The 23,649-nt window shown below is 37.8% G+C and overlaps 1 long non-coding RNA gene across 3 annotated transcripts in view; it reads left to right on the top strand.

Annotated features, from left to right (window-relative positions):
* LOC123593782 overlaps positions 1-23,649 on the top strand; it is a 634,051-nt gene that overhangs the window by 310,554 nt on the left and 299,848 nt on the right. For all 3 annotated transcript variants that reach the window (XR_006710500.1, XR_006710502.1, XR_006710501.1), the window contains exon 5: positions 8,383-8,440. This is a non-coding gene — a long non-coding RNA (uncharacterized LOC123593782). The remainder of the gene's footprint in view (positions 1-8,382; positions 8,441-23,649) is intronic.

The following is a 23,649-nucleotide window of genomic DNA, read 5'->3' on the forward strand; positions in this document are numbered from 1 at the left end:
CAGCTCTTTTTTTTTTTTTTTTTTCCTTTTCAGTTCCATTGCTAGCTCATGAGCATAGTCATTGGGACAATGCATGTTGATATAGTTTCAGAGAGGAGATTTCTGATTTTTCAGAGCTAAAACAAAAATCAGAAATTGCTTTCTACTGGTTGCACTAGGCACTACAGATACAGAGAATAAGACAAAACCCCTGCTTTCAAGCAATTCTCAGCTTAAGCTCATTTGAGTCATTACCATGGACACAGACATTTGTATTAGGAATGTTTTATTGAGCAGTATCAACCAGTGAGGACCGTGGGATATCACTGGAAAATACCCATTTAGGAGAATAACTTGCGGACTCTTTTAGCTCTTCTGTTCTTTGTAACACCTGAAACAAAATGAATTTATGTACTTACTATCTTGTCATTTTGTGATACATAACAGTGAAGGAAAGGCCATGAGGAACTAGCCTAGTTCCAAGGCCTTGTAAACCATAGTCAATTTGATGTAGCTGTCCATACAAAGTGGTTGTGAGTCATGGTTAAGTGATTGTGACATGTCTGAAAGGCAAACTTATGTCACAGAAAAGAAGAGCTCTCTGGATAGGTGGTTACATATAGCTTTTGTAAAGACATTTGGAAACTTTGATCTGGAAGAGACCACATCACAGAGAAACTGTTATTGTCTGAAAGCACACTTGTGATAAAAACCTTTCAGTACCGGGGCGCCTGGGTGGCGCAGTCGGTTGGGAGTCCGACTTCAGCCAGGTCACGATCTCGCGGTCCGTGAGTTCGAGCCCCGCGTCGGGCTCTGGGCTGATGGCTCAGAGCCTGGAGCCTGTTTCCGATTCTGTGTCTCCCTCTCTCTCTGCCCCTCCCCCGTTCATGCTCTGTCTCTCTCTGTCCCAAAAATAAATAAATGTTAAAAAAAAAATATTAAAAAAAAAAAAAACCTTTCAGTACCTATCTAAATCTTACATGTGCTCATATTGCCACCTTTTTTTTGTGATTACCGGAGCTAATATTCTAATTGTGTGCCTATGAAACATGGCAGACATAAGGGTAAGTAGATATCTAGAAGTCCTGAGAAGGTTCATACTTCTCTAACATTTTATCTTATTTCCAATATTCACTGTAACTATGATATCAATATCAATAAATTTCACTTTGAGTTTTCATGTTATAATTCCATTGTCTTCTCATAAGACCACAAAAATAATGGAAGTCAAAAACAATATATTTAAGAAAGCTGAAAGGAAAGATGTTCATTTATTTTACATAAAGTACATTAGTATTCTTCATGGCCTACCTTCCAACTTTCCAGAGTTAATTCTTGCCATGTCTCAATGTCTCAATTGTTTTCTTTTTTATTCACCCAAGCCAACCAATTGACAACGGTTTCCTAATGTTCTAATTCCTCCTAATTGGTGTACATGCTGCATCTCACTGTGCTCCTTGTGTGCTTTTTAATATCCACAACAGCCTAGAGGACATTACCAGAAAGAAAACTACATTGCTATTGGCCCAGTTAGTGTCATGGAGACCAAATTCATTTTTCCTTCTAGTTCTGTTCCTTTTTTCTTCTTTGCCCACACTTCCCTGGGCCTTCTTGACTCACCTACCTTGTGATATTGGATTCTCTGGGAAGCAGATATGGAGACCAAGTAGGAGTGCAAAAGGGGAAGGAAAGAAGGAAAGAGGCAGAAATGGACAAGGGGAAGCTATCCAACTGTGATGCTGACCTGATGAAGCTCAACAGACAGGTCTGGAGCAGCAAGTGCCCTTAGAGGATCCCATATTGGATGAAAATGGCCAGCTTCTTATATCCCTATTTGGGTCAGGCATTGGTTAGATTGTCTTCCTCTGTCCTCAGATAAGAGTGACCTCAGCTGGAAAGCTGGGATAGCCCCTGGTATAGTTAATGGCTGGAGGCTGTCAGTCTTACATTCCATAGCTTGCAGCCAGGAAGCCTGTCCCTTCTTGAAGAGGAGTATCTCTCTTTGCCACATCCTGCTCCTAGGATCTCAGTCCCACGTCTGACATGCAGCAGAGTACTCAAGGTCACCAATTTCTGATTCCATTGGGGGATATTTTCCTCCTCAATTTATTAGAAAGAGGCCTTAGATTTTTCAGATTCAAGATAGTAAGAATAAATAACCCTTTCTCCAGTTGATTTTAAGAATCCCTCGTAATGAGACCTTGTTGGCAGTCTGAAGGCTCTATGTTTTTACTATGTCTCCTTGATCTCTAAACTACTGTAAGAAGAAAAGAATGAGGAAGAAGAACGATTCAGATCAAAGGGCACGTTCTTTGTGGAGGTTTTTCCAACACCCTCCTCTAGGCTGAATTCGCTGTTTTTCAACTGTACTTGCACTGGCTGCTGTGAATGCCTCAGTTATAGCACTTAGCATACCGTGTTCTAGTAGTTGACTGTCTTGCCTGTTCCTTCATTAGACTGGACACTTTTTATTTAAATTTTTTTTTAACATTTATTTATTTTTGAGACAGAGAGAGACAGAGCATGAACGGGGGAGGGTCAGAGAGAGGGAGACACAGAATCTGAAACAGGCTCCAGGCTCTGAGCTGTCAGCACAGAGCCCGACGCAGGGCTCGAACTCACGGACCTCGAGATCATGACCTGAGGTGAAGTCGGCCGCTTAACCGGCTGAGCCACCCAGGCGCCCCATGACTGGACACTTTTTAAGGGCAAGAAAATTCCTTGTCCCTCTACTGTCTCTAACTCTTAGGCTTGTAATAGATGCTTTGGATTTGAACTCTTGTGGTGCGACAGCAGCCCCAAACCCACTGTGATATAAAGCTGTATTTTCATTAGATTTCCAGATGGTTGAAAAATATACTCAATGCTTTATCAAAACTTTATAAAATGTTTATAATATACACTTACCAAATTCAGAAAAATACCGAATAGCTTTTAGAAGAAAATAAAACTTTATAATTATACAATCTCAATATAATTAATATTGATGTTTTGTTTCCTTTGTGTTTTTTTATGATTTAGAATTTTATAAGTTGATATATGTACTTTTGCACCTAATATTATATTTAAAGCATTTACCATGTCATTTACTATTATCAAAAGTTATTTAATTATTTTTCTGTTATCAGAAATTAGGTAGTTTCCAATATTTGCTTTTATGGATAACCTGTCATGAACTTCTTTCAAAATAAATCTTGATTCTAACCTGTGACTATTTCCTTCAGGTTAAACAGTAATATATTTGTTAATAGTTGTACATGTTGTTGAACTATTTTCCAGAGAGTTTGTACGAGTTTATCCTTACCTATAAGTATGTGTGTGAAGTCCTCACCACACTCATGGCAGCACTATTATCTTTATTTTTTTTTTTTTTTTAAATTTTTTTTCAACGTTTATTTATTTTTGGGACAGAGAGAGACAGAGCATGAACGGGGGAGGGGCAGAGAGAGAGAGAGACACAGAATCGGAAACAGGCTCCAGGCTCTGAGCCACCAGCCCAGAGCCCGACGCGGGGCTCGAACTCACGGACCGCGAGATCGTGACCTGGCTGAAGTCAGACGCTTAACCGACTGCGCCACCCAGGCGCCCCCTTTTTTTTTTTTTTTTTTTTTTCACTATTATCTTTAAAACAGGACAACTTAGACAACATAAACAATGGTTCTTTCTGTTTTAATGGGGATTTCTCTGAGTCCAGCTAGCTAAATCTAAATATAAAAGTTTTTATACTTTATTTTATATTTCATATTTTATTTCATATTTTATTAGTCACTTATATGCTACCTTCTCTAATTTTTATATTCATAGTATTTGTTCATTATTATGAGTTTGAGTGACTTTTTAATGTATTGAGTGAGTTTTTTAAGTACTATTAAATGTGTTTGTCATTATTGATATAAACAATATTCTCAGTTTGAATTGTCTTACAATTTTATAAGATTCTGCTCTTCAGAGAGCCTCAAATTTTATCTAGATAAATTTAACCAGCACTTCCTAATCTATTTATTTCTATATTTAGAAAGTGCTTATTCACTACAAGATCAGTTCATCATTATTCCCATCTGTTTTCTGCTTTTATTTTAAAATAAAATTTATTTTAATGGATGGTAGTTTAAAATTGTGATCCAACTTAATATGTTCCTCAAAAGTATAATTTCCCCAAAACCTTTCAGTAATTCATCTATATACATTGGTTTACAATGCTTCTTTTCTATCTATTATGATCTTTTTTATTTTATTGGTTTTAAGATAGTCTCTAATATTCTGCTGATTTATTTGCCCATTCTTGAAACAATATTTACAAATGTTTTATGGATGCTTGAAAAGAAGGCACATTCACAGTTAGTGGGAAACATCCATCCATCCACCCAGATATTCCACGTTTGTTTCAGATCAATCCAAACACCTTTAGAAATAAAGTGAGTGATATGAATGTGCCCAAAGGCCAAGTGTAATTCATTAGGAAGTGGTTTCAATGAGGTTGGTGGGGAGAGCACATGCCTGGCCTAGAGACACAAAGTCAAATATTAAAAAAATATATTTTACTGATGCAATTCCTCAGTTCAAGTATGTTTATAGAATGAATTTGGCTTCTTGTCTCTACATTCACATACTCCAGTATGCCTAATTATGTTGAGAGGGGGAACTTTTTTCAAAACAAACCAAAACAAAATAAAACAATTGTAACAGCCTTTACCTTCTGAGTGAGAGGAGGCAAGAATGAGGTATATATTCTATTGGGAAAACAGATTGTGATGGGAGGAGAAAGGAAAGCTTGAACTTTCAAGGCTTCTATGAATTCTTCTATGTTAAACTCAAACTATCGGGTCATTTGCTTATCAGAGCATATGATCTAATCTTTGGATTTTTGAAAAGCTAAATTACTGCGCAGACAAATAGTGGTGAGGCTTGGAGCTGGCACTTAGGGGAATGGAGGGAGAAATTAGACATCTTGTCTTTGTTGAGAAGTAAAATGATGAGAAGTTTGTGCCAATATGTATTTAGGTTTAAATACTACTTTACAAAGAAATAAATTGCTAAATAAAGGGAAAAAATTCCATTGGTTCCAGATGAGATAACCTAGGACTCCAAGCCATTTACCATAATATGAATACATGGCAGGGAAGGGACCAGGAAGTACAGACTTGATCACCTGGGCCAGAGAACAGTCACAGGATAGGGTGGAGAACTCACACATGAAGAAGGTCCATGAGAGATCAACTCTTTTCAATGCCTTTCATTCAGAGAGGCCACTATCAGCATCCAGAAGAGTGGCATGAACTGGAATAAACTAACAGAGGTTCTGTCACAGTGAGGGAACATTGAAAGGGATTTGTGAGGAGAGAGGAAAAAGGCAATAAAGGAGGAAGGTTTGGGTTTGTTTTTGTTTTGTGTAAATCCAAATAAGCACTGTTTATTAAGAGGTGGATCTCAACTGGATGGAGTACAAACATGAAATTTTATTTTTCTCTAATCAGGGCTTTCAACATTTATCAAATTCTTCACTTCATTCTTTAAGAGTATCATAGACACATTCCATAACCTTTGGACACTCTCCGATTTAAAAACTCAACCCAATCACGTTTAAAAATCCCTTCATACTTGATCTAAAATTTTGCTTCACCACATCACTTCTTAAAGTCATGATTCATGGGTCTTTAAGTGGGAGATTAACACGAGCGGTTCTTGTACCCTCTTATTTCACCCTCTCATCTAGACAAGTGGAAAAATGGACTGAAAAGTTATCTGTTTTAACCAGGTAGAGTTGTGCTTCCCTCTTTGTTGGCTTGTGCTGGTTTATGCTGCTCCTCAGGTTAATTCTGACAGGCTGGTGATGGTGGCCTTTCCGTGCGAAAGGCACTCTCTCAGTGGAGGCGCATGTGTGAGTTCTTTACACCATCCTATGAGATCTTCCTGTAGTTCATTTCTCTGGCATGGGGCATCTTCTCTTGCATACACATTTCTAATTTCTTCTACCCAGTTCCCATCCACAGTGGTATACATTATAGACTCTCCATGCTGGAGTCCCTTAACCTGGAGGGCAGCCTTCTTGGATGAGGTACTGGCTAAACGATCTCAAGATTAGTTCCTTTTCTGGTGTCCCTTGGATCTATAAGAATTCATACACCCTTAGAAGAGCAAATGATGTCTTTGCTATTCTATTGTTATCATCTCTCTTTAATTTGTAGGGGCAAGTCATCAAGTCTTGGCAGATAGTCATTCCCCCAATGCAAGGCCAACTTGCTCATTCTGGAGGGACTAAATATTTCTATTCAACAGTTTCTGAGAGAATCCCCTCCTGGCATCTTGACTTGAGTGCTGTGGAAGTGCATTTTCCCATGAATACTACATATACCAAAAGCCCAATGACTTCAACAGTCTTTCCTTCTTTCTCTCAAGTCAACTCCTTATATAGGTCGTTGGGGTATGGTGTGGTGGGGATGAGACCTGGATGAGGATAGTAGGCTGATTTTTCTGTTTTTCATTAGATCTTGTGGGAGATACTGATGCCCAGAGCCTCTCTTTATGATGTGATATAATAGCTTCTCTTTGTCCTCAAATTTGAACTCTAGTAAGGTTAGTATACATAACAAATTAATAGATTATACAGTTGCATATCCATGTTGCCTGAACAGTTCCACTCAATATTGTTGCATGGAGAAAATCATGCACTAGAATAAGGCAGCATATTGTATTCCTGTGGTCTGTGTCGAATCCAAGCAGTGGAATCATCTTGTTGTTTAGTGTTCTTGCCCTGCTCTTATTTCTGCCCTGGAGGGTTAAGCTGGTTCTTTTGGGAGGGAGTAAAAAAAATCTTTGTTTACGCATTAAATACAGAGCTTTCTAGAGTATATGCTGTGTTGTGCTGATAAATGTGACCTCGAAATAAGCAAACAAAAAATCAAGAACAGAACAAAACAAAACAGAAAATCACAGGAAAAAAACCCAAACTGAAACAAAAACAATGATATTTGTAGTGTTTTCCAACTTCCAAGGTGTAAATACTTATACTATGTGGATTTCAACCTCTGGATATGAAGTCAGTAAATGGGGAGTAGGAAAGAAATCCACATAATTGTCTTTAAAAAAATTTTTTTTGAATATTTATTTTTGAGAGAGAGAAAGAGACAGAACATGAGTGGGGAAGGGACAGAGAGAGAGAGAGAGGGAGGCACAGAATCCGAAGCAGGCTCCAGGCTCTGAGCTGACAGCACAGAGCCCGAAGGGGGGCTCAAACTCAGGAATTGAGATCATGACCTGAGCCGAAGTTGGACACTTAACCAACTGAGCCACCCAGGCACCCCTCACATAAATGTCCCTTGTGAGCCAGTACAAGCTGGCTGCAGTGCATCATTATTTATTAGGTATTACTTTATAGAGCATGATGGACATTACGTTGATATTGTAACCCTTCTGATACGTTCTACCTGAGCTAATTGTTGGAGCTATCTTTAAGAGAGAGAGAGAGAGAGAAAGAGAGAGAGTGTGTGTGTTATTTTCTGAGATAAGGCAAAATGAAGTAGACCTGAAAACAGAGCAACAGGGAAATGTTTGGGCACTTTTCCTGGGGGAAGCAGAGCTATGTGACAAGGGAAGAAGCTAGATTTACTAGAAAAGTGGGTGAAATTCACAGTGGTGGGATAGCCAAATTCTAGTGACTTTTAAGAACAGGCTGTCTAGTATAAATAGTCTGCTCATCAGGGTTGTAATTCTACTTTACTGCCCCAAACTTTCACTTACATTGACCATACATACAAAAAGGCCTGTGTGAGCTGTTGTTAGATAAATGAAGAAGAGGGTCTGTATACCATGTCTGGGCCAATGCACAGTGAATAAAGTAGAATGAAACAGAAGGCAAGAATCTAATGAGGTTGAGAGGGCAAGAACAAGGCTGGAGGGAATTTTGAGAAGGGAAGACATGGGAATTCCCAGAAGTGGTGGGGAGGAACTTTTGCCTGATGTGTAATGGGGGTGTTTACCAATTTTATTTTTGACAGAAAGATGACCTTAGCTGACATCTGGATATCATTTAGTCTAGTGTTAAAAATAATTGTGACCTTATTTTAATTTATTTGATCTGCCAAAGGTTGTTATTTTTTACTATAACTGTGTTTCTGTCATTTACTCATATATTTAACAGTCTTATTTCATACACGTTTTCGTTATAGTGTTTGAGGCATTAAAATTCATGGCTATTACAACTTATTTGTGGATTATCAAGACAAATTTTCCTGTTGTTTACCCAAGAACATGACGTGCTTTTTCATTTGTTCAGATCCTGTGTATCTCTCAGGCAATTTAAAAGTATTTCTTTCTAGATCTTACGTTTTCTTCTTAAACATTCCTATGTGTAATAGAGACTGCTAATTGTCCCCTAATATTATTTCTCCTCTTGTTTCCCTGCAGTGGAAGCCCTGAATTTTAGCTGGCACATGTCTGCCTCATTTCACAGCCTCCATTGCAGGTAAGCCTGGCCACTGACCAAGTTTTGGACAAAGGGATGTAAGTGGAAGTGGTATATGCAATTTTGAGGAGTGTTTTTTAAGTGGGAAGGTATGTTCTCCTTTCTCTTTCTTGTGGTGAGAATGGGACACTATGGTTAGAGCAGAAACCAGGAAGGAGCCCAGGACTCTTAGTGATCTGTGGAACAGCTGTTCTAGTCTTGGACCCCTGACCACTGGGCTTTGCACATGAAACAATAACCACTTGTGTGTCTAAGACACTGAGTTTTATGTTGCATATAGCTGAACCTAATCGTAATTTATTTGCTAAGCTTTAAAAAATATTGTAAATGCAATATTTTTCTGATTATATCTTCCAACTGATTATTATTTTTACATACACAATGTATTGATATATTCACTTTGTATCTTACTATGTGACTGAATTTTCACATTGTAGTAGTTAGGAAACAAGGATGGAACACAGAAGAAAAAGGAGGCACTGGTTTATGTGATTGCTTTAGCAGTTAAAGATATGAGGGGGTCAGTGTTTCTTATAACAATAGTGGAGATGATTTGCAGTTGTTAACTGCTACAGAAGTTTCACTAGACAAGAATGACAGGTTCAGGGCAGCCAACTACCAAGGTACATCATGAAGACTAAAGAGCTTACAGAGTAGCATTTAAAGAGAGCCTCATCTCCTGCAACCAGAGAGCCACCTGTGCTGAAAATTAGGCCTGAAGTTTGATTGTGAGACTGGCAGAGTTACAAGAGACTGGATTCATAGTCCCAGCTAGTATCCCCTGGTAAAGACAAAATCGTGGAATGGGGACATTTGGGTAGATGCTCTTGAGAACCACAAACCCACAGATTCCCGTGAATCCCCCAGTCTGGCTAACTCACCTCCCCCTTGTTAGAGGACAGTAGTGTCCTGCTGCATGGAGGCAAAAACCTTATCTGAAATATATTTCTTGAAAAAGATGTTTATTCCCCTCAGGATCTTTCACTACATACATATATACATACAATTTATGTATTTATGTATTTATGTATGTATGTATGTATGTATGTATGTATTTATTTATTTATTTATTTATTTATTTATTTATAAGCTGATGGAGCCAGGCCTCAACATGGTCTTTCTATGGAACTACTACCTCTTCAGGAGAGACATATATGTAGGCTGTGGCTCATATTTACTAGCGGGAATCAGAACGAAAACAAGCAAACAAAAAAATGTATTGGGATGGATCTTGAAGATGCTCAGTTAGGAGGGGCAGAATATAAAGCTGAGTAGGATCAAGGTTTGCCTTTTATTTTTTTTTCTCCTCTTTCCATCAATGTAACTTTTTTGTTATAGGTGTCATTTGGTTTTACTTTTGGAATCTAGATCTTAGCTTTCAGGTGTTCATGATGATTGGATTTTGCGAGATGCGCTATACCTGGATGATGGGAAAATGAAGAAAGGAGATGACTTCTGTATTGGAAGAGCTGTGATAGAGGCATTACTGAGTTGGTGGTCTAATGAAGGCAAAGTGCTGCTTGGGGGGAGAGGTTGAATAAGTGAGGTGGAAGGAGAAGCAGTTGTGGTGAGAAAGTGGCTATGACTCAATGTGTTTGGAGATGAAGCAATCATGGATTGTGACAGGGCTGGGTGCCAATGTGGTGTGGGTATCCAAGTTGGAAGTGGAAGAGAAGGTTACATGGAACCTGTAAGCCAGGGAACTGAAGGACTGGGTTTGTTGGAACAGCAAAGTTCTTCAGGCAGATGATAGGATTTAACATGGAGAGAAAACTCGGTCGGATGATAAGGACCTTCACTTCATTTTGATGACACCAACAAGAATGGAGTGGAGAGTATAATAAAATTGCATGAGTCTTAAAGAGCAGGTTTTATGTGACAGGAGTGGAGGTAGGAATGGTCTGAAGACAAAGGTACATTCCTTAGAGTTCTGAATTCTGTAGAAAGACAGTGGAAGAAAAAAGATTTTCTTCCAGTGTTCTTTGGGGTAGGAAAATAGTTTTTTCTCCATCCTTCAGATCAGTCTTATTGTTTATAGAAATTACTCCGAAATGCCAGCAATATCAGTTCTGGCAATATGAACACATTTCAAATGTAAAGTTGTGAGAGGCCAATTCATAGAGCCACCAACTCACTGCCATTTTAAATGGAAGTTTAAATAAAATCTTTATTATATTTGTCAGTACATTGTATATATATATATGTGTGTGTGTGTGTGTGTGTGTGTGTGTGTGTGGGAAGCTGTATTGAGTTTATATAAATTTTATGATTTTATAATATTCTTCAGCTATTAATGGCTTAAGACAAAGTATTGCCAACGTAACTGGACAACTTAATAAAAAATTCAAAGCCGTTATTTTAACACAAATCTCGTTATTCAAAAGGACCAATTCGTTCATTTCATTACTGATTTGACAGCACAGTTCTTTGACCTTTCAAAGTTTTCCATGACAGCTGTTTTCTTTTATTTGTTTCTATTTTTGCCTGTTACACCATAGAAAACAATAAACAGAGAATTCTGAAACAGATGGCTACTATTGTATTTTGTAGTTTATTTTTAAAATATGCAACCCAAAACATCTGCCATAATCTGGAACTAATTTTCAGAAAATGATTTTGACTTAATGTTTAATGTGGATCCATTTGTAAATGATAATGGTATATACAGTGACTAGACAGACACTAAGGTGAGCATTTTGCTTCTGTGGAAGCATTTGATGAAGTTACTGAGGTTTTATTTTATTTTTTAGTTAAATTCTACTCTTGTATCAATAATCTACTGAACTTCAATTTAGTCTTTGTACTTGCATTTGTTTTCTTTCCATCAAATCTCTGCATTCGCTCCCGTTTTCACACCAAATCATACTTCGTTTTATAGGTCTAGACATGCTAGAAGGCAAAGATCCCTATTATTTTGAAATTAGCCCCACCGTCCTATTATTTAATGTATGGACCTCATTGAGATAATTAGGAAGTATATTTAAATAATAATAATCAGTGATAAGCATATTACAATCTTATTTGCAAGTTATTTCAGTATCTTGAGTTGTAATATATTGGAGTTAAAAGTCTAGAAAACAGTTAGGCCCTGTTGACTGCTCACCTGCATTGTTGAAAGTTGCCATGTTCTACAGAAGAGGGTTATGTTTATACTCTGAGTGTTGGAGTTTTCCCAAAGGTAAATAATCCATCACTCTCTTTGGCCTACATTCCATTCCTTACATGTGCTCAATATAATTGTGAATAGCTCTTCTACTTAGTGTGAGAGGGGAGTGTGTACACAGTGGCATTTTAGTCATTGCTTAGGCTGTGGTCTTTCCTAATGCCAGTTGCCAGTGGGCCTCAAAGGCCAGGAAACCAAGTAATACAGAACTGATAACTACTAATTCTACATTCATGACGCTTCTTTTACTTACTTACTAAGGAGTATAAATGAAGGGCAGTTCTGAGTTGAGGCTGTTCTGAACTGTAGATGTGTCTCTTGAAGAATGTCTCATAGCTCCACCTTACCTTAAATTCATGGTCTAGTTTCTATGTGTTAAATACAATTCACAAAGGTACAAATCCTCTGCTTTGAAAGTAGTGTTATGGAAAATATGGAAAATAAACTTCCTGTTTATTGATCTCTTACATTATCACATGGAACAGAATACATTTGTTTGCATACTACCTTTTGATAGGCTTAAAGTTGTCTAATTTTCCTATAAAGTTAATTGATTCAATGTTGCTATGCTATTATTAATGCATCATTAATACAAATAAGTCAATAATCTGCCTATCACTATTGGAATATATTAAAAATTATTTATAATTAAAGAAACATCAGCAAAGTAGTCATCTCTCATCTTTCCATAATTCTTTTGTTTGTGGTCCTCTTTTTGAGGTAGTGCAGTGGCCTTTTGTAATGATTGATTTGGACCATTAATGACAAGTCCAACTAGGTTTTGGTTCATCCATCTTCCCTTAGTCCAGCCAAAAATGTTCCTATAAATAAACATCACGTCGGAGTGATTTTTGACTGAAAGAACTCCAAGGAGTCTCGTGGCTGTTACGTTTGTCTCTTCATCTACCTGACAGGACTGACACAGCTCCGACTGGGGCCATTTGACCCTGAGTTTAGCATACCCAAAACCTAACTGTGAGATAACCTTTTGGGGGTGCTAACTTGATGCCTTGAAATTCTGGAACAGTTTCTGGGATCCCTAAGGCTATCTGGGTGTTGGTGAGGAATGACACATCGAAACACAGGCCCTTACTACAGCACCACATGCAGGGGTGTGTATTTCTGCGTGATGTCTCTGCGTGTGGAAACTGACAAAACCAGTAGGAGAAATTGTGCTAATGGGATATTACCTTCTCTGATGACAGTACTGTTTTCAAATCTTCCTTTTCCTGGCTGTGACAAAAAGTAATTTTTTTAAAGTTTCTGTTTCAAAGAGGATGTGGATATAAGTGGTGGATGAGCAGGCATCACACTGGCAGGCAGATTCTCCAGGGCACGTTGTGCTGAATGCTCCCTGTTCCTGCTTTTCATTTGATTCTCTTGAGGAGTCTGTTCTTGTCTCTGCAGGAAGGTATTAATTATTCTCCACTTGTACCTCCTGGGCTTCTAAAAGCAAAAATATGCAAAGCAAGGTTTTCAGTAATTTGAGAAACTCCTTCATAAAGTAGAAATTCAGTGACTTTATTAGCATGACTAAAATCATTACAACAATTCTGTTCATGTCTGCTGTGCTGTTGAAGGGTAGACCTCTTTTCTCCTAAGGCTTCTGGTAATTTTCATCACTGTAAAGCATTTTTTTTTTCTTTTTTAACTCAATCAATTTGTTCTTACATATTCATACAGAGTTGGTACCAAACTTAAAATTTGGGCTGGAAATTGTGAGGTATATTTAACCTGTGGAAAATTTGATGTTTACATTCTTCTTGCATTTAAATATGATGAAATTACTACAAAGGAAGACAAGTTTTTGGATTCATTGTGGTGCAACTGTCTGAAGCTTTCCCAGTATCTCCCCCATTTTCTGAAGTCTCCAAAAAGAGATTACTTTCAAGCAGTTTCTAAATAGCTCACTACCTTGAATCACACTTCATTCAATGCCATCCATTCTGCCAGAGTGTCTCCCTAAAGTATTACTTAGACCAGGTCACTACACTGTCCAGTGTCCATTACCCAGTGTCTAATGCAAACATCATACCTGATTGTCAGTGTCTTCTATAATTTGGGCCTATCAAACTGTGATATCTGGTTAATTGCCTTTTCAAGTCTAGTGACATTTCTACCTAAATATTGGGAACTATTCAGCAACAATTGTATACACTGCTTCTATAGCATATGATTTTACTAGATCAGTTATATTTCTCTGAGACATGCACTTGTAAATGTAAAAAAAAATTAATTCAAAATTTTCAAAGTATACCAAAGTCTTGTTCATGAAACTGCACTAACTAGATCCTGGTTCAGTAGGTCTCTATGGCCAACAATTCCACTCCTTAGGTAGGTGTTCGTTAAAGTTGAATGCATATGCCAAGTCAAAAGAGATGTACCAGAATATTCAAAGAAGCATTATTTGTAATAGTCCACAGGCAGGGTAGCTATAGATAGAATTTGTAGAGTGTAATTTGGCTAGAAAAAATCAATATATGAAAATCTATATAAATTCTTTGAATTAGAAAGAATAATTTAAAAATTGGAACAGATATATCTTATTTGAAGTAATGATAAAAGAAATATAATAAGCAAGGTATTCCTATATGGAAAAAGGTTTTATATTATTGGAGGATATTATATAAAGTCTAAACAACTACAGAATCATAATATGTTTCCTAGGGGAAAGAGTTAATACTATAAAAATATAAGTTCCATAAAAATATTATTCAAATCATAATTCCAGTAGAGTGAAAGTTTCATTGACTAGAATGAGATAAGTGAAGTCAAATTTCATATCGAAGTATTGTTGTCTGAGAATAGCTATGCCAGTTTGAAAAAGGGCCTAGAGTGCTTGATTTACCAGATATTAACTGCTACAATAATTCTGTAATTCAGTTGCTTGTACAAGGTAGTATAAGTGCTATGACCAGCAACCCTCAAGTTTTAGTGGCCAACACAATTATTTCATATTCCTGTAATAGGTGGTGGAGGTGAGAGGCTCTTTTTCACCAGTCAGTCAAGGATATGCTGTATCAGTCAGGAGACAGAAACTACAGCAGTAATTTGAGCAGGGAAATTGTAAGTTAGAGATTTATGGACTAGGGGGATTAACTACTAAGGTACAGAGAGAACACTGTAAAGAACAGAGAAATAGCAGATATGAGAAGCAGTTTCTACCTCTAGGGCTGAAGCAGAGTACTCAAAAGAGGGACAGACTTGGAAGCGCCTCTCCTGCAGCCCCCAAAAGCTGAGAGTCAGAGCTCCTTGGAAGGGATGTGGCTGTGGTCCGTTGGAAAGCGAGAAGGTTTGCTGAAGTGCCACAGGCTGAGGCTGGCAAGCAGAAAACTACCCACTATGCTGGTGAGGCTCTGTAAGAAGCTGCCTGCCTGTGCTCTGGGGAAACTTGCTGGGTGGCTGAGTGCCACCAAGTATCCGGCACACTGTTGCCATGGGCTTCAAGAATCAATAGGAAAAAACACCTCAGAATCAGGATAAGAAGCCCATTCCTCTTAGAGCATCCCTCTAACACCTTCTGCTGACAAGCTTAGCCTTGTGCCACCTGGCAAAGGAGGAGTGTTTGTTTATAGGATCTGACTTCAGTGTGACAAAGCAGGGCAAAGAGGGGTAGATTTGGCGCTGAGAGGCAAGATAGTGATAAACCAGCACACCTGTAGTCCTTCTGTCTTGTGGCTTTTCCTCCCTTCTGAAAATCTTTGTTCACCCAGTGATTGGCAAGAAAATGAAGTCTCACCCTAAACTTCCTTGAGGAGTAGTCACTAATCACGTGGCCTTACCTAAATGCAAGAGGAATGAGAAATGTATTTTATTATTTATGTATTTATTTATTTATTTGTTTGTTTATGACAGAGAGAGAGACAGAGACAGAGACAGAGACAGAGAGAGAGCATGAGCAGGGGAGAGGCAGAGAGAGAGGGAGACAGAGAATCCCAAGCAGGCTTCGTCTGTCAGCGCAGAGCCTGATGCAGGGGTTCAAATCCACGAACTGTGAGTTCATACCCTGAACTGAAATCCAGAGTGGGATGCTTAACTGACTGAGCCACCCCAGCACCCTGAGAAATAGATGTTAGTGGTGTACATAGGAAGAGGAAGAAAACACAAATATTCATTAGCAATTATCATCTCTACCATAACCGATAAAGTGTTATGTTAGTTACCACCCTAGAAAAAGACAACTAGATCAGGCAAATAGAATAGAGAGTAGATCAATGCATATTAAATAATCAATTTCAAAATTAAAAGTAAATACATTCATTGGCTCTTTGAATATCTATCTTGTAATAAGAAATAGAAGCTCTATTATGGATAGATATTTATAGAAGATGATTTATCACAGAATTTTTTTGTAATGGTTTGCAAACACATAGACAAGCAAATAAAACCCAGACAAACTCATGAATGCCCAAGTTGAATCAGTTGTGGTATATCATACTAGAGAATATAATTCTATAATTTAAAATGAGTTAGATTCTGGTGTGCTTGGGTGGCTCAGTCGGTCAAGTGGCCAACTTCAGCTCAGGTCATGATCTTGCAGTTCGTGAGTTCAAGTGCTGCATCGGGCTCTGTGCTGACAGCTCAGAGCCTGGAGCCCGCTTCAGATTCTGTGTCTCCCTCTCTCTGCCCCTTCCCTGATTGTGCTCTGTCTCTATCTCTCTCTCTCTCAAACATAAATAAGCATTAAAAAAAATAAAATGAGCTAGATTCATATTTATGAACTGGAGGAATGTTTATAACATGTTAAGTGAGTGATGCAATGTATTTGGTACAAGTCCATTTTGTAAAAAAAAAATAATCTTTAGAATTCTATGTACATGTATGCTTGTATATTTGTGTATGATCAAGGAGAAAAATGCTCACATTGTTTACCTGAGCTGGGGGATGGAAAAAGAGAGAGGGAAATCATTAAGTCCTTCTTCATGCATTTTAGCTTGTTTCATTACATGCTTAGCACAAATTTCTTTTCTAAGACAAAATAGTAAAATGTGAAGTAAAAAAATAAAGTTTTATCTATGGTACAAATAAACAAATGTCTTAGGTCTGGAAACCCATGCAAAAAGCTGCCTCTTCCAAAATGCTGACAGACACAAATTTGAACTGGTTACTTGACTCACGTATACCTTTGTCTTTGAACCCTTGCAAGAGAGAACTGCTCAAAAGAGTTAGATGACATTTCAGACATAGTAGTATTTAGTGAATAACAGTCTTTAATCGAAATAATGTGTTGACATATTTATGCTGAAGGTGTGGGAAGGCAGTTTGAGTATAATGATAGTGTAAGTTGCTGTATATCTGTTGTGTAATATTTAGATTGTGCTAATATTTAATAATAATATATATGCATTTGTAAATATATATATATATATATTATACACATGTATGCATACATACATAAACATCTGTTGTTTCTTATGTTATTGATCGTAGCCATCTGACGGGTACTGAGGTGATATCTCATTGTAGTTTTGATTTTCATTTCCCTGAAGATAAGGGATGATGAACATCTTTTCATGTGTCTGTTGGCCATCTGTATATCTTCTTTGGACAGATGTCTGTTTATCTTCTGCCCATTTTTTAATTGGATTATTTGATTTGGGGTGTTGATGTAAATATGTATATATATTATCTTTCTTTTTTATTTTTTTAATTTAATTTAATTTTTTATCTGACAGTAATCTTTTTAGCAGTCTTAAAAGGTTAAAGTTGTATAGATGAAGAAACTAAGAGATTAAGTACTTGCTTAGTTTTTTATACCTAAGTAGTAGAACTAGAATGTGAATTAGTTCTTTCTGACTCTTTAAAAAAATTTTTTTTAATGTTTTTATTTTTGAGAGTCAGAGAGAGACAGAGCATGAGTAGGGGAGGGGCAGAGAGAGGGACACACAGACTCCAAAGCAGCCTCCAGGCTCTGAGCTGTCAGCACAGAGCCTGATGTGAGGCTTGAACTGACGAACCACGAGATCATGACCTTAGCCAAAGTCAGACACTTAACCAACTGAGCCACCTAGGCACCCCGGTTCTTTCTAACGCTTAAGTAATTGCCACATTAAAATAGGCTACTCAAGGAATTTCAAGCCAGAAAGGACTGTTTTTATATTTAAAGTTGCTTTTAGGGGCGCCTGGGTGGCGCAGTCGGTTGAGCGTCCGACTTCAGCCAGGTCACGATCTCGCGGTCCTTGAGTTCGAGCCCCGCGTCAGGCTCTGGGCTGATGGCTCAGAGCCTAGAGCCTGTTTCCGATTCTGTGTCTCCCTCTCTCTCTGCCCCTCCCCCGTTCATGCTCTGTCTCTCTCTGTCCCAAAAATAAAAAATAAACATTGAAAAAAAAAAAAATAAAGTTGCTTTTAGTAACACACATTGGGAAATTTGTTAGTGTACTGGGACCAGCTTTTAAAAGTGGAGTGCTACCCTACAGGTGTGAATGGATTTTCTGATCAAGCTCCTGTATATTGATTAAAACTATCTTCTGGGAAGAATAAGCTAGATTTTTGTAACTGATTTTGTTTATTGTGCTAAAATATACATAGCATGAAAGTTACCATTTTAGCCATATTTAAGTGTAGAGTTCAGTGGCATTAAGTACATTCATATTGTTGCGCCCCATCACCCCATCCATCTCCAGAGCTTTCTTCATTTTCCCTAAATGAAACTCCTTACCCATTAAACAGTAACTCCTCGCTTCTCTTCTCCCAACCCCTGGTGGTCACCATTCTTTCTGTCTCTATACATTTTGATAGCTCTAGGTACTTCATCTGTGTGATGTCATTGGAAATGTGTCCTTTTGTGACTGGCTTCAAGTGTAGTGTCTTCAAGGTCTATCCATTTTGTAACATGTGTCAGAATTTCCTTCCTTTTTAAATCTGCATAATATTTCATTGCATTATATATACCACATTTTGTTTATCCATTCACCTATCAATTGACATTTAGGTTCCTTCTACCTTTCAGCTATTGTAAATAATGATGTTACAACATGGGCGTACAAATACCTGTTCAAGTAGATGCTCTCTTTCTTCTTTCTTCTTTCTTTCTTTCTTTCCTTCTTTCTTTCTTTCTTTCTTTCTTTCTTTCTTTCTTTCTTTCTTTCTTTCTTTCTTTCTTTCTTTTTCTTTTTAAATTTTAGTTCCATTTAGCTAATATACAGTGTTATGTTAGTTTCAGGTGTACAATATCATGGTACATCACCCTGTGTTCATCATTATAAGTGTATTCCTTAATTCCCATCACCTATTTCACCCATACCCCCTCCCTCTTCCCTCTGGTAACCATCAGTTTGTTCTCTATAATTAAGAGTCTATTTCTTGATCTCTCTCTCTCTTTCCTTTGCTTATTTGTTTGTTTTCTTAAATTCCAAATATGAGTGAAATCATATGGTATTTGTATTTCTCTGACTGACTTATTTCACTTAGCATTATACTTCCTAGGTCCATCCATGGGTTGTTGCAAATGGCAAGAGTTTATTATTTTTTATGGCTGAATAATATTCCATTATATATATGACCACATCTTTCTCCATTCATCTATCGCTAGGCACTTGGGCTGCTTCCATATCTTGGCTTTGTAAATAATTCTGCTATAAATATAGGAATGCACATATACCTTTGAATTAGTGCTTTTGTATTTTTTTTTTTCAATGTTTATTTATTTTTGGGACAGAGAGAGACAGAGCATGAACGGGGGAGGGGCAGAGAGAGAGGGAGACACAGAATCGGAAACAGGCTCCAGGCTCTGAGCCATCAGCCCAGAGCCCGACGCGGGGCTCGAACTCACGGACCGCGAGATCGTGACCTGGCTGAAGTCAGACGCTTAACCGACTGCGCCACCCAGGCGCCCCAGTATTTTTTGAGTAAATTCCCAGTAGTGTAATTCCTGGATGGTAAGGTTATTCTATTTTTAACTTTTTGAGGAAATTTCATACTGCTTTCCATTGTGGCTGCATCTGTTTGCATTCCCACCAATGGTGCATGAGGGTTCCTTTTCCTCCACATCCTCATGAACACTTGTTCTTTCTTCTGTTGCCAATTGTAACCATTCTGACATGTGTGAAGTGATATCTCATTGTAGTTTTGATTTGCATTTCCTTGATGATAAGTGATGATGTACATCTTTTCATGTGTCTATTGTCCATCTGGATGTCATCTTTGGAGAAATGTCTGTTCATGTCTTCTTTCCATTTTAATTGCATTATTTGGGTTTGGGTTTGGGTGCTGAGTTGTATAAGTTCTTTATATATTTTGGATACTAATCCTTTATCAGAGATGTCATTTGCAAATATCTTCTCCCATTCTGTAAGCTGCATTTTAGTTTTGTTGATTGTTTCTGTTGTTGTGCAGAAGCTTTTTCTTTTGATGTTGTCCCAACAGCTTATTTTTGCTTTTGCTTCCCTGGCCTCAGGAGACATGTCAAGTAGCTGCTCTCAGTTCTTTTGGGAAAATGCCCAGAAATAGAATTGCTGGATCATGTGGTTATTCTATTTTTAATTTTTTGAGGAACCACCATACTGTTTTCCATAGCAGCTGCGCCATTTTCCATTCCCACCAGCAGCGCACATTTCTCCACTTCCTTGCCAACAATTGGTTTTTGTTTGTTTGCTTGCTTTTTTGATAATTACCATCTTAATGAGTGAAATGGTATTGTGGTTTTGATTTTGCATTTTCCTAAAGTGTAGTGATGTTGAGCATCTTTTCATGTGGTTTTTTTATCATTTGTATACCTTGTTTGGAGAAATGTCTGTTCAAAACCTTTGTTTTTTAATTGAATTGTCTGTTTTTTGTTGGTGGCGAGTTAAAGGAGTTCATTATAAAGTTTGGGTGTTGACTCTTTGCCAGATATGATTTGCAAATATTTCTTTTCCATTCAGTGTGTTGCCTTTTTGTTTTGTTGAAAATGTCATTTGATGAAGATAGTTTTTGATTTTGGTAAAGTCCAGTTTATTTATTTATTTATTTTTGTTTTTTATGCTTGGTATCATACCCAAGAAATATTTTCCAAATCCAGTGTCATGAAGCTTTCCCCATTTTGTTCCAAGGGTTTTATGGGTTTAGGTTTTGCATTTAGATCTTTGACCCATTTTGAGTCTATTTTTGTATATGATGTAAGATAAAGGTTCACCTTCATTCTTTTGCATGTGATTGTCTTATTTTCCCAAAACCATTCATTGAAAAGTCTATCCTTTCATGAAATAAAATGATGTCAGTCCATAGAGGGAAAAAAATAAAAAGAAACAGTACTAAAATAATAAAAAATCAAGTCATAGTTCTTAGGGGGTTTAAAAATGACAAATTTACATTGATCCTGTAAAAATAATTTAAATTTTTTTTAACCCTGATATTTATTTTATGGCTACTGAGGAAGAAGTAAGTACTAACACATATTTTTTTTAATTACATGTCACATTCTAGGTATTTATATATGTCCTTTAATCCTCATAAACCTATGTATAAGTGCCCAAAATAGAATTTAACCCAGGTCCAACTCCAGACTTTTGTTTGTCTCATATAGCATGGGAGCAATTTTTAATATAAATGTGACTGTGTGTTTGTGCATATGTACATATATACATACATATATGTATATGTACCTACATGCATACATATGGAGAAAACAAACCATCAAACTTATTTTAAATATGAAGTATATACCTAAAATATCAGAAATGAATAAATTTGGGGGAGAGCAGTTAATAATTGGTTGCAAGGCTTGAGGGTTTCTGTGTTAGTCATCCTTTCCAAATGGCTGTAATATTTAGAATGCCCAGTCTTGGTTTTTTTCCCCTTCTCAGATTACTTTGTGACCCTCTTTCTGTTTCAATACATCATTGATAATAGCACTGAATTGGAACTAATGGGAGAAAGAGAAGCTGCAAATGTGGTGTTCCAAGTTAAAGGGGAATAAACACAGGCCTTTCACTTGGAGTAGTTGATGGCGCTTCAGAAGCACAGTCTTCAAACCTGACTGCCAAGTGATCTACTCTGAACATATCCCTCAGTTTATCTTCAGCTCTTCAGGCACTAGGCAGTATTTACGGGCAAACCAAAACAGAATGAGTGTCCTTGATTTTTCAAGTATGGATGCATTTAGATGATTCTTTGAAATGTGTTCTTATCAGTTTGTATTGATAAAATTTTTTAAGAGAAAAAGCAACTTGAGTAACGATTTTGGTATCAGTCTTTCTCTGAGTGAAGCATTTATGTCAATCTACAGGGAGGAAAGTGTTCGGAGGCTTGTCTTAAAAGGCTAGATAGGAACCCAGTGCCATTTGGTGCTAGGCCCTGCTGACAGATTTACTGCCTGCTCCGAGCTGTGGCTGCAGCATGATGGAAGTGGCAGGTGAGGGCCGCAGGAAAGAGGATTCCCATGCTCTGTGTGTGTGTGTGTGTAACTGGCAGCATCCAGGGTCATGGAGGGGCAGGCCTGTGTTTACAGTCAGGATTTGTGGGGGGAAAAACGTTATTTTTCTCTTATCCCTTACAGCAAAGAGCTCCCCTCATTTCTTGGCCAGGAGACGTTTCCAAATGACCAGACCAAAAGACGAGCATGGGCTTTAGAAATAGGGAAAATGATCACGCCTTCCACAAGTTCTGTAGCATGAACAAAAGTCACAAATGCCAAAAAATTAAACTAATCTCTCCCCTCCCCTGTGTTAAATAAAAGACACTTGATGTAAACTAATGGCAGTTCGGGGTTGGATATGATGTTTTCTTTCTGTAAGTAACAGGCTATGCAGAATTTCAAAATTACTCAGTTCATAATGAATTAAATTTCAACCTAAGAACTATACTGAGTAATTGTTAGAGACTTACTTCTGAAGCACAGTTATGTGTAAATTTATTATAAATGGTAAATGCATTCAAGTTCAGATGAAAAAGGGACTATTTCAGTAAGTGCAACTGTGGAATCAAAGTATCTCATGGACAGAGAGATTGTGTGTGAGTGTATATAGACCAAAATTGGAGCTAATGTGTCAGTGCAAAGAGAATTCTGCACAAACAGTGCTGGAAAGCATTTCCTTTGGTGTGTGTTAAAATTCCTTTTTTTCTTTTTAAGTTTTATTAATTTATTTGAGAGACAGAGAGAGAGAGAGTGCAAGGGAGGGGCAGAGAGGGGGGAGAGAGAATACCAAGCAGGCTCCGCGCTCTCTGTGCCTCCCACCCATCTGCCCTGATGCGGGGCTCAAATCCACATACAAATTGAGAGGGATCATGACCTGAGCCGAAACCAAGAGTCGGGCACTCAACTGACTGAGCCACCCAGGCACCCTGATGTGTTAACATTCTAAGATTTTCTATACATTACTGACTTCCCTAAAAAGAGAAAAATTTGACCTAATTAGTCAGGGAGCATCTTTACTCCCACCCACAATTTAAATACATCTTCAATATTTAAAATTGGTAATTTGGTAACTAAATTGATAGTTAATTTTTAAATTTTTTTTTTCAACGTTTATTTATTTTTGGGACAGAGAGAGACAGAGCATGAACGGGGGAGGGGCAGAGAGAGAGGGAGACACAGAATCGGAAACAGGCTCCAGGCTCCGAGCCATCAGCCCAGAGCCTGACGCGGGGCTCGAACTCACGGACCGCGAGATCGTGACCTGGCTGAAGTCGGACGCTTAACCGACTGCGCCCCCCAGGCGCCCCGACAGTTAATTTTTAGAAGTTAAAAATACCTTTGATATTTTAAATCGGTAGCTAATAAGGGAGCAAAGTTTTATAGAAATATATTGTGTAGTCAGATTGGCTGGTAACTATTCTGCTACAAATACAAGATGTCTTAATTCAGTTTCTTTGTTTTAATATCAATTGTTAGATTACTTGATCCTGTCCTCCATCCACCAGGTCTCCTTTCTTTCTGAATCCTCAGTACCCACCCTGGAGCCTGGAGTCTGTCCCACAGGTGCTTAGTGAGTGCGTATTAAATCTGTGTCTAAAAGGAAACTTCTCAAGCATTTGTGCCACTGCTTTTGTTCTTTTGAGTCCTAGACTTCCAAAGCCAACCTCACTTTGTGGCCCACTTAAAATGTTTATATGTGCCTTGATGTGCCCA

The sequence above is a fragment of the Leopardus geoffroyi genome, chromosome B1 (assembly GCF_018350155.1).
Source record: "Leopardus geoffroyi isolate Oge1 chromosome B1, O.geoffroyi_Oge1_pat1.0, whole genome shotgun sequence".
In the NCBI taxonomy this organism is placed as follows: Eukaryota; Metazoa; Chordata; class Mammalia; order Carnivora; family Felidae; genus Leopardus; species Leopardus geoffroyi.